This window comes from Cryptomeria japonica, chromosome 10 (assembly GCF_030272615.1).
Source record: "Cryptomeria japonica chromosome 10, Sugi_1.0, whole genome shotgun sequence".
Lineage (NCBI taxonomy): Eukaryota > Viridiplantae > Streptophyta > Pinopsida > Cupressales > Cupressaceae > Cryptomeria > Cryptomeria japonica.
Genome location: NC_081414.1, coordinates 392,051,009 through 392,068,428, shown reverse-complemented (window position 1 = coordinate 392,068,428; position 17,420 = coordinate 392,051,009). Strand labels below are relative to the sequence as shown.

At 39.2% G+C, this 17,420-nt stretch overlaps 1 protein-coding gene and 1 non-coding gene across 4 annotated transcripts in view; both read right to left on the bottom strand.

Annotated features, from left to right (window-relative positions):
• LOC131038546 (DEAD-box ATP-dependent RNA helicase 16) overlaps window positions 1–17,420 on the bottom strand; it is a 156,055-nt gene that overhangs the window by 24,480 nt on the left and 114,155 nt on the right. The gene's annotated exons all lie outside the window — the stretch shown is intronic.
• Window positions 4,372–4,442, bottom strand: TRNAV-AAC (transfer RNA valine (anticodon AAC)). Its single transcript has one exon. It is a non-coding gene; the product is annotated as a tRNA-Val (tRNA).

Sequence of the window (17,420 nt, the reverse complement as noted above, 5' to 3'; positions counted from 1 at the left end):
CAGATGAATATATTACAGTGTTGGAAAGCATTCAAGTTGTCATTTGAAATCGGAATTGGATCATCACATACACAAGACTTGGAGAGCTCTATAACTAAAGTATCCCCTCTCGAACTATCACTAGGAACAGAAGTAATAGACAATTCAAACTATCAACATTATGGTACATAATCAGCGAACCAATCCAGGCAATGAAATCGTCTTACAAAGTAAGACATCACAATTTCATGAAATCAAACATTATGGTTCAATCGTCCAACGCATATCAGGGTTGCAATCACCTAACTCATATCGGGTTTGCCTAATATTTAAGGGTGCAACAATCTTGTTCACAAACTATTAATTAATTCCAAGGATTAAGTAAATTGGTTCAATAATGATTAAACATGGATTATGAAAGGGCAGCAATTAATTATAGAAAAGTGTCTCTTCACAAATAACATGACTGTAGGGAAAGGGGCATGATCCTCCAACACAGAAGAAGATGTATAAGAAACCATTCTAACGTCCAAGAGGAGGGATGGAAGGATTCAGATCTGACATTTCATAAGATCTCAATACCCAGCAGTTTCGTCTAGATATCGCAGTTTGAGTATGAATTTTCCGTGCAAACATAATAAGCGCTGTAACAACATATACATACATACATATACATACATACATACTTGACATAATATCAATAAGATTATGTTTATATATTTAAAAAAAAAAGCATAAATTATAAATATACATATTATTATGAATATAATGGATGGTTTTCAATAATAGAACTGAATATGATATAAGAAGGGAATTATACGAAGACAATGGAATACATCAGATAATTTACACGCTGCGAAACAGGTAAGCGGTTGATTTACACGCCACAAGGATATATATGTGTGTGGACATGTGTGCCACACACACACATATATTTATGATGGTTCTGTCGTATGAATAGTATACCAATCTCTTTGACAGAGTTATAGTAGGATAATGATATTATCTCATGTATATGTAGCAAAGGATATATGAATGTATGTAGAATATTTATATGTATATAGGATCAATAATGGAAATTAAAGAATATGTAAAAAATGATAATGAAATGTAGAATGTTATATGAATAATGTGGCTATGTGATGGAGGCTATTGGGAGGAAATTCCCTTAGCCTAATTCAGGGATTATGATAATCCCTGGTAGGCAGTATATACTGAGTATCTATATGCATATATGTTATGGCTTGGGTGACAAAGGGTCATCCAAGAAGAGACGGATCTGGCCAGTCCTCTCTGGTAGACTTGGATGATGAGATGCATCATCCAAGGCAAGGAATTGATCATATATGATGGTCTTCCTTGGTGGGCTTGGACGTAAGACGTTACATCCAAGACAGGAATCAAATTATCCTTCGATTTCCTGGTATGGCTTGGAACCAAGATGGGTTCCAAGACGGCAAGCATTACAACCGCCTAAGGACATGTCCCAGTGCCACACTCGTATCCTTTTTATTAAATAAGAATTGAGATTGGTTTTGATTAAATAATTGAAGTTTAATTGCAAATTAGATTAGTTATATGTATATTTGTTGCATTCTAATAGTCTATTTTGCAAGTCAGTGATCTCTAACTAGTAGGGACATTACAAAAAAAATTCATTCAATCTAACAATACTTGAAAGCATATTCTAAATCTAAAGTTCTAATCTAATTTGGAGGCAATGAGAACCACAAATGCATGAAACACTTAAACAAAATCACCATCAATTCGAACAATGACTTGTATTCAAATTTGTAGCATATAACCAACAATTCTCAAAAATCTCTCTTACAAATGAGAGGCAATGGGGTTTATATAGAGCCTCAAAAGAAATGAATGGCCAAGATCATGCCAACAAAGCCCTAAAGTTGCCATAATTAGGGTTTACATAAAAAATGGAGCCACCAACATCTGGCCCAATAGAAAGACGCCTAGTCATCAAGTAAGGAATCTTCTAGAAGATTTCAGCCTGCATCTCTTTCTCTCACAGCATATTCTAGGAATCTAGCCAATACAGAATCTAACTCCTCCATGGAAATGCTAGGCAAAACATCCTCCTGCACAGTCAATCACATCCAACGCATTGGAACAAGCATCTAAAGTGTTCTCCCAATCTGGCATAAGCTTCTGCGAATTATGGACATGAATCAGCAAGGAAACCAAATCATGCATCTGATTCTTCTTCAAAGAATCCAACTAATTGAAGTACATGAACTTCATTTTTTCTCTCAACTCTGCTAAGTGTAGACCGCTTGCATCACTGACATCTACTCCCAATAACTCTTCAATAGATGTAAGGATCTTTGACTGTATCTCTTGAATTGATCCTTCCATCTCTACACAATCATTGCGTGCGTGCTCATAAGTGGATTTCTTCATGGCCAATGGACAATACCAACCATGGAAATCATATCTATCTCCATCATGCTCAACTCCCTCCCTAATCAATGTGGACATAGGAATCCTCTTCAAAACTCTGAGGCGGGGAATAGTCTTCTCCTAAATAGGCTAGAATTCATCCCAAACTCCCTCCAAATACTGTATCCTGAATATGAGTGTTGTTGTCCTCTCAAATGCTTGAACAAATTGAGCAAGGAAATCATCTGCCTGTTTCTTCCCAATTCTGAGAGTGTAGCCCTCGCTGCCTCGTAATCAATATGAAGTCCACGATCAACTGTGATAGGGGAAACAAAGGCAAGATTCTCGCGCCTTATCCCTACAATATACTCTCTAAGTCTAATATTCTCTTCTTTATACTTCTCTTTTTCCTCAATCTCCCTATCCACCCTTACATTGATCACCTGAACTGTATCATTGAGTTCTTGGAACTCTTGCTCTTTTGTAGTTCATACAAGGGTAACCGAAGTGATCTGGAAATCCATAGGAGAAACCGCATCCATAGTCACATCACCAATGGGGACGGCCACCTGCGCAATCCGCATTCGAGTCTCATCTCTAGCTATGTGTGAAAGTATCTCAACCCTCCTAGGCTCTTTCTCTTGATTGCTCCTAGCTAGGTAGTCATCAATATCATTAATTGGCCGCGCCTCTATCATCTTCTTACTTTTCTCCATCCTCTTCATTAGCCAATCGAGAATAGCAGTCATCTCCATCCCATCATCAAGACACATCTCTCGATCAAGTTCCTTCAATGTCGAGATAACATCACCATCATCATCATTGTCCTTTGTCAAATCATACACGTTCTTACCCAAGCTAACCTCCAAAAGGACATTGGGAGACCTCGGCTATTCATCATCTTCATTAGGTGGTGCAGATGTGGCTTTGGCATGCAACTCCTAAGTATTATCTGGTATAATCACTGTGTTGGAACATTGTTCAAATTCTCCATTCTATTCCAGCATTTAAATCTCCTTGATTGATGAGAAACTGAGGGGAGACAAAGGAACATTAGGCTTTTGCTTCTTCTTTGCATCTTCAATCTTCTTCCCCTTAGCCCTAGTTTCTCCTAGTGTATTCTTCCTTTGCTTTGGATCTTGACTCTCTTCATCTACATGAATCCTTATATCACTAACTGTTCTCTGATCTTCTTCGGAAGAATACTCCTCCTGTTTCATCTTCTCATATGTGAAGATAACACCCATATCTACTAATCTGTTCATTTGCTTGTCTACCCATTCTCTGGAGAAACTCATGACTTCTCTCATCAATTCATTCAAATCTGGCGCTTCTGGCTTAGACCAACTAGGCAATAGCATAGACCTCTTCATTTCATTTTCATATTGTGGATGAGTATGATCCTTATCATCCAATAATTGATCAGGAATGAGAAAGAGTTCACACTTTCTCATGAAATCCACAGACATCCTGGACCACATTCTTCTCTTCACTACTTGCTCGTCCATCAGATTGGCCCAATAATCTTCAATGTCCTTCTTGTGTATGACTCTATCTCCTCTAATCCTTCCAACCTTTTTGTGCAGATAAAATCTTTCTCTTTTCATGTATGTCCCAAGGCAATAAAATGCAAGCTCTTCAATCACCGTACTAGCTACAGCAGCGGATTGTCATACTTCCAATGTTTTTCCTATGGAAATAGGAAAAATCATCCCAATTCTATGCTTTTCCTTTTGGATGAAATCATATTCCAGAAGTTGTCTCACCACTTCCAATAGGATCATTCTTGTTGAGACATGGACCAGCTAGGACTCGAACCTAGGACCTTCCAACGCTGTTGGAGTGCTCTACCACTGAGCTACTGGCCCCTCTTGGACCACTCCCTCGTCGATCCGGGTATGGCTTATTTCCAACACCAACACCACCCCTTAAGCCACACCTCTCGTGATCTTGGGGCTCCTAGCCTGGACTTGGCTCTGATACCATGTTGAGACATGGACCAGCTAGGACTCGAACCTAGGACCTTCCAATGTTGTTGGAGTGCTCTACCACTGAGCTACTGGCCCCTCTTGGACCAGTCCATCGTCAGTTCGGGTGTGGCTTATTTCCAACACCAACATTCTGAGGATCGAACTAACGCTATCCATCAACACTCCCTCTTAGCTAGGGAGGAATCCTTCTCAATATCTGAGTCACAAAGTGACATCCACCATGGCTAGTCCCAGAGGGTGAATAAACACAAGTGCTAAGTCATGGAGCCTTTCACATGACATCCACCATACCTACTCGCAAAGGGTGGAACAAGAGTTGAAACCTCAAACTTCTCTCATAGAGAAGAATGCACAACAAGGGCTGATACCTCAAACTTCTCTCATAGAAGAATGCATAACAAGGGCAAATACCTCAAACTTCTCTTAGAGAGAAGAACGCTCAACAAGGGTTGATACCTCAAACTTCTCTCACAGAGAAGAATGCATGACAAGGGCTTGCACCTCAAACTTCTCTCACGGAGAAGAATGCATTATAATACATATCAAGTAATCACTGATGCTGAGACTCCCTCTCAACAAGGGCTTCATTCTCCACGAAAATGCACAAATTTCACTTTCGCAAGAGGCTTGGTGAAAATGTCAGCCGTTTGTTCCTCAGTACAAATCTATCTCAACTAAACAACATTCCTTTGTACCATATCTCTGATATAGTGATACTGAATCTCTACATGCTTCGTTCTATCATGAAATACTGAATTGACTGAGAGCTTCACACAACTTTGGTTATCACAATGTATGGTAGTAGGCTCCAATGATTGTCCAAACAATCCTGCAAGGAGCTTACGAAGCCACACTGCTTCGCGAGTTGCCACACATGCTGCAATGTATTCTGCCTCTGCAGTGCTCAGAGCTACTAAAGACTGCTTCCTGCTACACCAAGAAATCATAGCAAATCCCAAGCTAAAACAACAACCAGAGGGCTCTTCTGATCAGTAACAATCCCTGCCCAATCAGAATCAGAATATCCTTCAAGAATCAGGTCCACATTGGAAGAGTATTTCAAAGCATATCCAACTGTGTCATGCAAGTATCTTAAGATATGCTTGGCTGCAACTAGATGTATCTATCTAGGTTCACTCACGAACTGGCTAAGTGCACTCATTGCATAGCAAATATCTGGTCTAGTGTTAACTAGATACATCAAGGACCCAATCAATTGCCTATACATAGTAGGGTACACAAGATCTGAACTAGTTGCAGCTTCCCTCAATTTCTTCAAGTTAGTTTCCATTGGTGTGGAAATAGATTTACAATCTGTCATTCCAAATCTCTTCAAGATATCAATGGTGTATTTTCCTTGACTTAGGATAATCCCATTGGGCCTCTGCCAAACTTCCAACCCTAGAAAGAAGTGCATGAGTCCTAAGTCCATCTCAAATTCAAAAGTCATCTCCTTACATCTATCAGTGAGATGATCTTCTTTGGTAACAAATAGGTCATCAACATAAAGTACCAAGATCAACATATCACCATTGAATACCTTGAAGTAAAGGTTTGGATCAGCATCATTCTTGCAAAAACCCAAACCCACTAAGTATCTGTCAAATCTTTCATACCAAGCCCGAGGACCCTGTTTAAGACCATATAGGGCTTTCTTCAATATACACACATGAGACTCTTTCCCATGAATCACAAACCCCTTAGGTTGCCTGTTTTATCTTGTACAACCACTTGGAAGATACAACAGACTTCCCTTTTGGTCTAGGCACGATATCCCACACATTGTTCTTGAGAATGGATTGATACTCCTCATCCATTGCACTTTCCAAACTTAATGTTTTGCGGCTTCCTCTACACTATAAGGTTCAGAGTCAATAAGATTACACATTAATGCAACATAACCAAAAAATCTTTGTGGTCTTTTGCTTTCTCTGAATGTGCCTCTAGGAGCGGCAAACTGTTATGCTTCCTGCATAGTGTTTCGTGCCCAAAGAGGTCTCTTTCGAGACACAACAATATCTCTAGGCCCATCAGTGGGATCCAAAGGTTCAATTGGGTCATTACTCATATCAGGTTTTGTAGTCTCCCTTTGAATCTCAGGAGCATGATCAACATCCATGTCTTGAGGGGTCTCATCATCTATCTTCATGCATGAGCCCTTTGATTTCTTGAATGCAACATCTTCCTCAAATGTGACATCCCTGCTAACTTCTATTTGCTTCTGACCAGGAATGTAAATACGGTAGGCTTTGGAGGTTTCATTGTAGCCCACAAATATTCCTCTCTTGCCAGAAGGCTCCAACTTGGTTCTCTTGTCCTTGGGAATATGAACATACACAAGACAACCAAATATTCTCAGGTGGCTGATATCAAGCTTGATACCTGAAAAGGCTTCTTCAGGAGTCATATTTTGTAATATCCGATGAAGACATCTATTCTAAACATACACTGTTGTTGTTCTAGAGGCGTCTGCCCATAGAAAAATCTGAAGGTCTTGATCATGAATCATAGCTTTTGCAGCTTCAACAATAGATTTGTTCTTCCTTTCAACAACCCCAATTTGTTGAGGCTTGTAAGGAACGCAGAACTCCCTCTTGATCCCTGCCTCAATACAAAGATCACAAAAGCTACCCGAGGTGTACTCACCTCCATTATCAGACCTTAAAATTTTAATTTTCTTTCCAGATAAATTTTCTACAAGAGCTTTAAACCCTTTAAACCTACCTAGGACTTCATCAGACTCTTTAGACCTTAAGAAATAAATCCAAGTCTTCCTAGAGTAGTCATCTATAAAAGTTACATAATACAAACATCCACTTAGGGATGGAATTGACATTGGACCACATAAATCTGAATGTACAAGATCTAGTATTTCTTTAGACCTACTTTCACTGCTATGAAAAGGACTTCTAATATTTTTGCCCATAGCACAACCTTTAGAAGTACCATCATTTACATGAATAAGTTTAGAAATACCTTTTACCATCTTCTCCAATGATGGAAGAGCCTTGAAGTGAAGATGTCCAAGTCTTTTGTGCCAGAGTTCGCTGGAACTGGAAGAATCATGAATAAGAGCTTGAACAGTGAGAGTGGAGAGTTTGTATAAACTCTCATGTCGATTTCCGATCACACGAGCAGTCTTGATGCTGGAGTTCTTGCTTTCCTTCAGAAAATGCAATTTGATAGCCCTTATCCTCCAAGGCTGAAATAGACACAAGGTTTCTCTTGATCCCTGGCACGAACAATACATCACTTAGTGTAGAGAAACTCTAGATTCAAGGTTTAGAGATGTAGCACCAACTCCTCTTACAGCATAGCGTGCATCATCCCCAATAATAACTTGGAGATGTGACTCTTTCTCCACTAGATCAGAAAGGTTCTCCCGATGACTGGTGATATGTCGAGCGGCTCCACTATCAATTAACCATGTATCACTGTCCGTAGGAACATTGCTTGATAATGCTGATATGAAAAGAAAACCATTGGAGTTATCTTCAACCTCTTTCTGAGATGAGACTTGATTGATGTTTGCTCCTTGATGACTAGGTCTTGTAAAACCAATCCTTTGCAAATTGACCAAACTTGTCACACCTAAAACATTGGATGCAAGAGAGATCTTTCTTCCTCTTCCTAGAATCAAGTGCAGAATCTGATTTGAAATCTCTATTCTTTTTGAAGTTGCCCTACTTCCAATACTTACGTTTCTTGGTAGATTGAGTGGCAAGAACATGAGTATCTTCATTTTGAGAACTCTTGATAATTCCTCTAGCAGTCAATCTTCAATCTTCTTGAATACAATCTACACGGAGACGATCAAACTTGGGTAGTTTGGATCTTCCACTTATGCTTTGGATAAATGGCTCCCATGAATGAGGTAGGCCATTCAAGGCTAGCATGACAAGGTCTTTGTCAATCACTTGATCCCCAATTGCGCTTACTTGATCTCTCAATTCTGAAATTGTCATGAAGTAGGTGATGACTGAATCTCCTTTTGTCATCTTCACTTGGTGGAGTTGCTACCTCAGGGCAAGAGCCCTACTCACGTTGTTAATCTCATATAAATCTTCCAAGGTTTTGAACATATCTCTTGCAGTTGTCATCTTGGATATGAGAGGCACCAAGTGATCCCTCACGAAGTCGATTAATATCTTCTTTGCTTTGATGGCATTTTTCTTGAATTGAAGCTTCTCCTCATGATCTTCAGGTTCGGATAAATCCTATTCCTCCACGAATTGAAGAAGATCATTTTCTTCAAGTGCAATGAGCACTCTAAACTTCCATGAGGTGAAGTTAGATGCGCCTTCAAGCCTATCTTCGACTTTAAGACCGTTCACCATTTTCGAGACTTAGAGATACTGCTCGATGGAGAGAGAGGAGAGAATACTTAGAAGTTTTAGGTAATCTTATCATGATCATCTTTCACCGTGGCTCTGATACCATGTTGAGACATGGACCAGCTAGGACTCAAACCTAGGACCTTCCAACACTGTCGGAGTGCTCTACCACTGAGCTACTAGCCCCTCTTGGACTAGTCCATCGTCGGTTCGGGTGTGGCTTATTTCCAACACCAACAATTATGTTTGTAGGATACCTAGGAAGCCTGTATGGTTTGGATTGAAATCCCTGAATCCTTAGGTATGTGAAAGTGGGAAACTGCATGTACCATGATGCATATTGTTCAATTAATTATGTTGCCTCTTTGGACAACCTCCTGTGAATTCCGCCTTGCAACATCCTCATAATATACATGGTGAATGCATCATTCACCCTCCTGTAATCTTCAATTCTATACATGCCCAACTGTGGATAGCATTCATAACTTCTGTATTGCCCTTGTCCATTCCCGACTTCACCTTTGCATATTAATCCTTTGTATGTGACAAATCGTGCAAGCATATACACAAGGTAAGAGGTCATAGCAAACGACTTGGATCTCTCCACATTTCTCAACTAGAAATCCAGATTGTCACAAAAGATTTTTGACCAATTGATCATTGTTCCTCTCAGACAATCCTGGATAAAATAGAACATCCATCCTTCATATAATGCACCTTGTGGCATCCCCATCACTCTGTTCAATAGGAAAACCAAATCAGAATATTCTTGCTTCAAATATGTGCATGTGAGTGTCTTGGGTGCCTTGGAATGATGAGGCCTCGGCTTGATCATCCACTCCTTGTTTACAATGGTCTTGCATGCATCCACCTTCGATTTATACTTCGCCTCATACTTATCCTTCGTCATATCCTTCATGTCTACACTGCAGGGAATTCCAAACACTTCGGCAATTGCGTCCTCAGCAAGGTAGGCAATGGTCATGCCCTTGGGAGTCTTGATCATTCGGGAGAGAGGATCGTAATGTCTTGCACACTCCAGGATCAACTCGTTGCACTGTATTGATTGTGGAAATCCAGCAACACCATAAAACCACTCTTCATGATGTTTGCATAGGTAGGAGAGGGAATTTGGTTCTTCGTCCCTAAAATCCTTTGCCCAATAGGAAGTGCATGTTTGTATCTGTGATCTCCTTCCATCCAGATGACAATTTGGATTCTGGATAGAATCCCTCTTGGACAGTCTTCAATTGCTCCTTCCAAACTCCAATCTCGGATTTTGACATGGTACCTGTACGAAGTTGGAGGTCAATAACTTCGGAAAAATCATCTAGATAGTGTTGTGACGTTTTCACACATCGCCCCTTTGCAAATGGGGACCCCCTTCTTTTTAGGCCCTCCCGGTTTTTTGGCTTGCGTTTTTGTGGTCTTTTCGCAGCAGTCTTGCCAATCTCTCTGCTTTGCAAGTGTTTGGGGGTCATATTGATTAAATCTGCTTTTTGTTTGAGCGAATTCGGCTAAGTCTAGGACTCGTTTTGTGAATTTTAGGGTTTTTGCCTTCTGTCCTAGATTTTAGGGGTTTCTGTTAGGGTTTTGGAAAAACTGAACATACAACTGGAATCAGGCCCTTCAAGGAACCTCCCAGTAAAATTTGAGCCAAAACGGAGCAACTTTCTATTTTTACAAAGTTCCTATTTTTTAGGGATTTTACTAAGTCTCGGATTGGTCTAATTTTGCCAAAAATTAAACTTACTATTTTTAGTAAGTGCTTTTCTGACCTATTTTGCCCAAACCTTGACATTTTGAAACACTTACTATTTGGAAAAATCTATTTTTGGCAAGTTCTTCACAGGAAAACACTGAAAGCTGAATATCTCTGAAGACTGAACATTCCTGAAGACCATTTCTAAATCCAAAAGAGTCAGAAGGCAGACAATTTGGGTAAAAAAAAATGGTTAAGTTTGGAACTCCTATTCCAAAAGAGGAAAGCATGCAAAATCATCCAAGTCCAAAAATTCACAGCAATCCACCAATGTCATCCTAATCCGAAAATGGCCTGAATAATTTGGAAGATCTTCTAAAATCCAAAATTTGCATTATGATTCCTATGGACTTGAAACCACTCTCAAACATCCTGACAATATGAAATGTTATATTTCATATATATATCCTGACGAAGAGCCTGAAATGATGGAAAAATCCATGAACATGGTGAAAATGCGCCCAAGACTGGGTTGGGGTGCTAATTTCAAAAATGCATTCACAAGTGGAAAAATCCACTAGTCCATGGACAGGGCCAAAAAGCGCCCAAGACTGGGCAAGGGCGCTAATTTCAAAAATGCATTCACAAGTGGAAAAATCCACTAGTCCATGGACAAGGCCAAAATGCGCCCAAGACTGGGCTGGGGCGCTGAAACCAAGAATACATTCACAGGAGGAAAATTCCATGTATCCATGGACAGGACTAAAATGCGCCCACGACTAGGCTGGGGCACTGAATTCAAGAAGGCATTCACAGGAGGGAAATCCATGAATCCTTGGCATGGTGAAAATTTCACCCAAGCTAAAAATTGAAATTTTACCTAAGGCACGGAATCCAAGGAGTCAAGGAGGAATAAAAAGCAGAATTCCCCTCAGGGCGAATTTTCGATTATCCTATTTTTAGACACCAAAGCCCGACCAAATGTGGAAAATTTTATAGATTCAAAATCGGGGTGAAATTCTTCATCCAATGAACCTGGCTCCTAAATTTTAGGAGGATCCCTAAAAAATATGGATGTTGAAAAAGAGACATGGACAATTCACAAAGTAATGGAAATTCCTTCCTTCAGGACATAATTCCAGGAAAGGTGAAAAATTGACTAAGTGTTGGAAGTTCCTTCATGACAGAGTTCCTGAAAAACACGAAAATTTGGTTAAGTGTTGGAAATTCCTTCCTTCACGACGGAATTCTTGGAATTGTGAAAATTTGGCTAAGTGTTGGAAATTCCTTCCTTGAGGACAGAATTCCAGGAAAGATGAAAATTTGGCTAAGTATTGGAAATTCCTTCCTTCGGGACAAAATTCCAAGCAAGGAAGAAATACACCCAAGGATGAATTGAACATAAAATTTCTAAGGCAAGGAAGGAATCAGGGACGAACTAAACAAGAAATTTCCCCTCCAGAGAAAAATTTAAAAAATCCATTCTCGAGCATCAAGTCACATCCAAATTTCAAAAGTTTTACAGATTTGGATTCGTTGGAGAATTTTCTCTCTCGTGGACCGTGGAACCCTAATTTGGAAATTTTCCGAAAAAATAGGAAATGTGCAGAATTGATGAAAAACCTTCTTCAAGCAAGGAAAGTTGAGGACACTTCAAGAAAATTCTTCCTGAATCGAGTTTTCCCTCTCCAACAATTCCAGATGTGCAGGAGCGGATATACGACGACAGAGTCCATTTGCATGGCGAGGATCTATTGAACGCATGGCAGTATGGTGGCGCATTCATTGCCGGAATATTTGACCAAATGGCGACCCGGTCATTGCATGTTGAATTTATGGCAGATTCCTTTTGCATGCAGTCGCCGCATGTGGAAATGATGGATCATTTATGACATATTGGGGTGATTTTTGCATGGATGAATATTCAATGCATGTTGGACGAATTTGAAGGAGGTGGTGCATTTAATGCGCAGTGGATGCTATTTTGGGTACTTTTGAATTAATTGTCTATGGGCATGATGGGTTATTAATTGGAGATTCCCACCTTGTTGCATCATGTGTGGAGAATCTTTTAGGGAAAACCCTAATTAGGGTTTGCATGTAATCATGGCCCGAGGCCTATATAAAGGGGTGACCCCCTCATTTAAAAGGGAGGGAGCTTTGTATGAAATTGTTGCGATAAGTTTTGAGATAATAACAGTGAAACATTGTTCTCTGATGGTGTCCACTTAAATTATTTTTTCAAAGCTTGCATGGTTTCACCTTCCTCACTTAGAGTAGAAGTAGTATAGTGCTTTGATTTCAATGGAGAATGTAATGGTGTTTGATGAATTTCCATGGTTCATACTTTTTGCATCTTGCTGATTGTAAGTTGCAGTGTAAAGTTAGCCTGAGCCACTAAACTTGTGCTAAGTTCGATTGTGGATGGTCGTTTGGATTGCATTGTTTTTGGGGTATTCAAATGTACTTTCTCGATTTGAAAATCCTCTAGCATCCCCAAAAGATTGCACCGGTTCTTGCAGAGTTGTAGTTGATCTTGGCGAAGCAGAGCTTGGTTTATTTGGAATTTGTCCACCAGAGCACTATTCATTGTTATCACTGCCCTTAGGAATAAATTTAGATCCTTCTGATCCCTTTCCCTTTTACTTTCAGTTCATTTTAGTCCATTCGAAGCAATAGCATCGCAGAATTGCCATATCCGATGATGGAGTTCCAGCCACAGCAAAGAAGTGAAAGAACGATGCACACGTAAGGCCTCTTGGATTACCAGCAATCACATCCGCCAACTGAGTCACGTCCACGCATTGAAGGAACCTTGGAGTCGATTGTTTGAACTTCTTGCAATCTTAGCATGCAATCGTACTTTGATCAAGAGAGAGTGAAGTGACCATTTGGCAACTTTATTCTGTGTTAGACGCTGTCATAAAAAACACGTCAACAGATAGCTATTTTCAGAATTAGATAAATTCTGATTTCTAATTATTTGAACACTTCGTAGGAATGGAAATCGGGAATTTAAACTACATTTCTAACGAATTCTGAAAATTGGACATAAATTGATAAGCATAGAGTCAAAACCCTCATAAAACCTCTAAAAATCATCAATTTCAGACTTAACTAAGTCTGAAGACATTAGTATACTCAGAAAATTCATCGAAAATCTAGGTCATAGTAGTATACCAAATCTGGAAATGTGCTAAGAAAGGTGTGAAAAGTCTGATTTTCACTCAAAAAAATGTCTGAAGACACATTTCCGAGCTCACTAATGGCTGCAAACAACCTGCAACACTTAAAATTAGTCACTTAAATAATGTTGCAGCCATGTGGAATGCAAATACTTGATGAAAATAACCTTCCCAAGGTCAAAACAATCAAATTTGGGCATGAATGAAGGGCTGTTAAAAGAAATTCAGTCTGAAAAATGAAGTTTCAGACTTATCAGCACCTCAAACAATGATGATAAACCCAGAAAATGACCATAAACTGTCATAAAAAATGCTCTCCCAATGAAATCGCCCAGCTTAGAAGGTGGCTGGAAATGGAGTTAAGTTTGAGGACGGCCTGCAACAATGGTGTTTCAGACCTGCAACATCAATGACGACCTCTGAAAATGTTCAAAAAACTCTCCAAAACCGTCCTTAGCCAAAATCGTTTTAGTATGAAATTGCTGGTAGGTGAAAAATGTGTTTTCAGCCAACAATGGAGGTCTGATCAGCTTCAGCTATGGAGGAAACGCAGGTCTGAGAACATTTGCAGCAAGGAACAATAATGGTGCCTCCCAAATGCAAATCTTCCACTCCAAAAAAGGAAGAAAAATTCTGTCAAACAAAATCGCCCAACTAGGGAGAATGGCACCACCCAAGGAAAATCGCCCAAGTATAAAAATCGCCTTCCCAACTTGCTCCAATGGCTCCCAAAAAAAAATCGACCAGGTCTGATTGGGCATAAAACTGATCTTCAAAACAATCTTCAGCTCCAATGGTGTCAAAAGACACCACACAAAAAAAATCGCCTAGCTGGAGAAAATCACCCAACTCAGCAACTTAACCATCACCATCAGCAAATATAATAATATTATAATGCTGGCCAGCCTCCTTTAAACTTGTTTTCACCACACAAGCAATGTGGGATAAAACTTTGCATTTTATACTTGCCTGGGGAAAATCGATTTGCTTCTAGAAGTGTCTAATCATTAAATGATCATTGCCAATCATTAATTAATTGTTTTGATTTTTAAATAATCGTCAACAATTGCAAAAACAATTATATTTGGGGCTGATTTATTAAAATTTTCGAAGTTTAATTCATTTTAAACCCCCTGGGGTAAAATCGACCCATATTGGGAAAAAAATCCCAATCAAAACTTATTAAAATTTGCTCTTCGGGGAAAATCGCCCCTTATTCAGATAAAAATCCCAATCAAAATCAATCACATTTGCACAAAAATGTCTCCAGGGGAAAATCGCCATCCATCTGGAATTAAAATTCCAACTTCATTAAGTCATTAAGCTCAAAAAATCACCTTAGGGGAAAATCGACCCCTATCTAGATAATTATCCAAATCAAATTTCATTGCACTTGGGGAAATTCACCCCTCATCAGGAATAGTCATCTGCATAAAAATCCTCAGAATTTGCTCATGAATAGCTCTAGTGGAAAATCGATCATCATCAGGATCTTGAATTTCAAAGCCATTTGCACTCCCAAGGGAAAAACATGGGTCAACAAGAGGATTTCCAAACACTTAGTCAAAATTTACCCCTCTGGTGAAAATCACCCTCCATCAGGAAACTGAATGGGGGAAAAATAAGATCCATCGGAACTCTAGTGGAAATTCATATCCCATCAAGATTTTGAGTGGGGGAAAATCAGGGGTCATTGGATATGTGGGGGGAAAAACACCTCCCATCAGGAATTTTGACGTTTAGACCCTTAAAACATAAATTTTCATCAAGAATTTAATAATTTAACCACTAAAAATCATCCAAACACTTCAAATTTCATTAAAACGCATCAGGATTTAGCTAAATTTACCCAAATTTGAGCGAGACAAAAGGAATTTTATCGAGATAAAGTGCAAATCTAACGTGAATAACCTTCTAGGAGCAAGAAAACAACCCTCAAAGGACCTTAAAATACTTGGGCACTAAAATATCACCAACTTGAACGTTTAAAACACATCTACGCTCAAAAGGTCTACACTTAGACAAAAATCTAGGATCACTACAACATGTAACATTTTACACACTTGATCCTATACAAAATTTCAAAAACCCTAATAGCAATTAGGCATGATCACATTTCAAAACTAGAGACTCGAACATTGAAAGCTCAAAATTGCCAGTCACGCTGCCAAAACCCTAAACTAACAAGATGCAGAAAGCAGGAGAGGGGGTCCTTGTTTGTAATGCAGCCATGTGTTAAAAGGTCACAATAGGACCGTTGTTTGCATGTTTGAAATAAAATTTAAAACAAGTTGTTGCATCGAAATTCTATTATACGTTGCTAGATTTAGGTTGTTTGATAAGACCCCCATATCTGGACTACATCACCCTACTATCTATAGAGGAAGAGAGATTCCAAATCTATAATGGGCATTCAATCTATGCTTCTTTTCCCTCGCCTCCTTTGCTAGTAGAAGCGAGAGAAAGCCCTACTCTATAATGGGGATTAGTGAAAGCTATTGCTCCAGGGAAGGAGTCAATGTATTTGTAGTTCTCACTCTAGTTTTGTAGTCAACTAGTTGATTATGACCTATACAATGTCGCTTTCATTCTACTCGGTTGGTTTATCTATTTCTATCCCTCACACACCTTCATTCAATGTATCTATTTGTATTTCACTAGCACACATTGTTACTAATCAACCATGCTTTAACAATAACTCAAGGTAATAGTCAAATTCGCATCTACTAGTCTCTATAGCTAAAGTCAACCAATGACCCAATTGCTTTAGTAGCTTACTGTGATGTGTTAGACCAAGATGATGAACTAGATATAGACCTAGCCCTTTTAGTTTTTAAAGGAATTGCTTATTCCTATTAAGTAGTAGTGGATGAAGTAGTCAACTTAGCTAGTAATTCAATCATATCTACTAGCAACTGCCACCACGAGACCACTTGATTAGATCTTGCTAGTGCCACCTATAGTCAAGGCATTTATGGATGTGTGATGCTTGGAGTTGTCGTACACTTGTCATCAATTGAAGAAGAAAGAATGAGTAATCCATTCCCTATCGAATCAGTGCCTGATCAATCTTCATTAAGGATAGCCTTACCACTCAATCTAATGGGCAACAAGGATTTGGACCCTATAGGTAGTAGGTGGGTGGATCTGTATGTGAGTACAATTCTGAAAGCAATCTTGGTTTCACAAATGCATGGTAGAGCACTTGTTTGTTCAGCCACCCATGCTCTGCAAATGTATTGACTAATGCAAAGACACAAGGAATTGTAGCATTCTATGCACGTGAAACATTCATAAGAATAAACCAATATTGGTGAGCATCACAACTCCGTCTACAGATGCTAGAGCCCAGATGAACCAAACCCCACAACTACCTGCTTTCCAAGGCCCTATCTATTCTATCATGTCCCCCCAACAGCCTAAGGTTCCTCAAATAAAATAGATACAAAGGTATCTTTCCTCGAGATAGGACAAATAGAGGTGGAAACTCCCTTTACCTTATGGCTTCTTTTTTGAATCCTAATATCTTTACCTTCCCACCCCTTATTGCTACTCAGTTTTTTTTCGTTTTGTTGGAAACACATATCTAAGTGCAAGTAAAAACCAAAAGAAACTCTCTAACTGTTTAAAACTTTAAAAGACACAAAAAAAAATGAGGATTTGTGCAAATAAACAATGGAAGGTAAACTTACCTCAAATGATGTAGTTTTGATGCTCTCTTCTCATCCTCTCACTTTGGTTCTCTTTCTTTGTTTTTTAACCTAATTTATTGGTTTGGATAGGGGTGTATGGGTATAGCTACCCAGTACGACAGAGAAAAAATTCCTTCGGT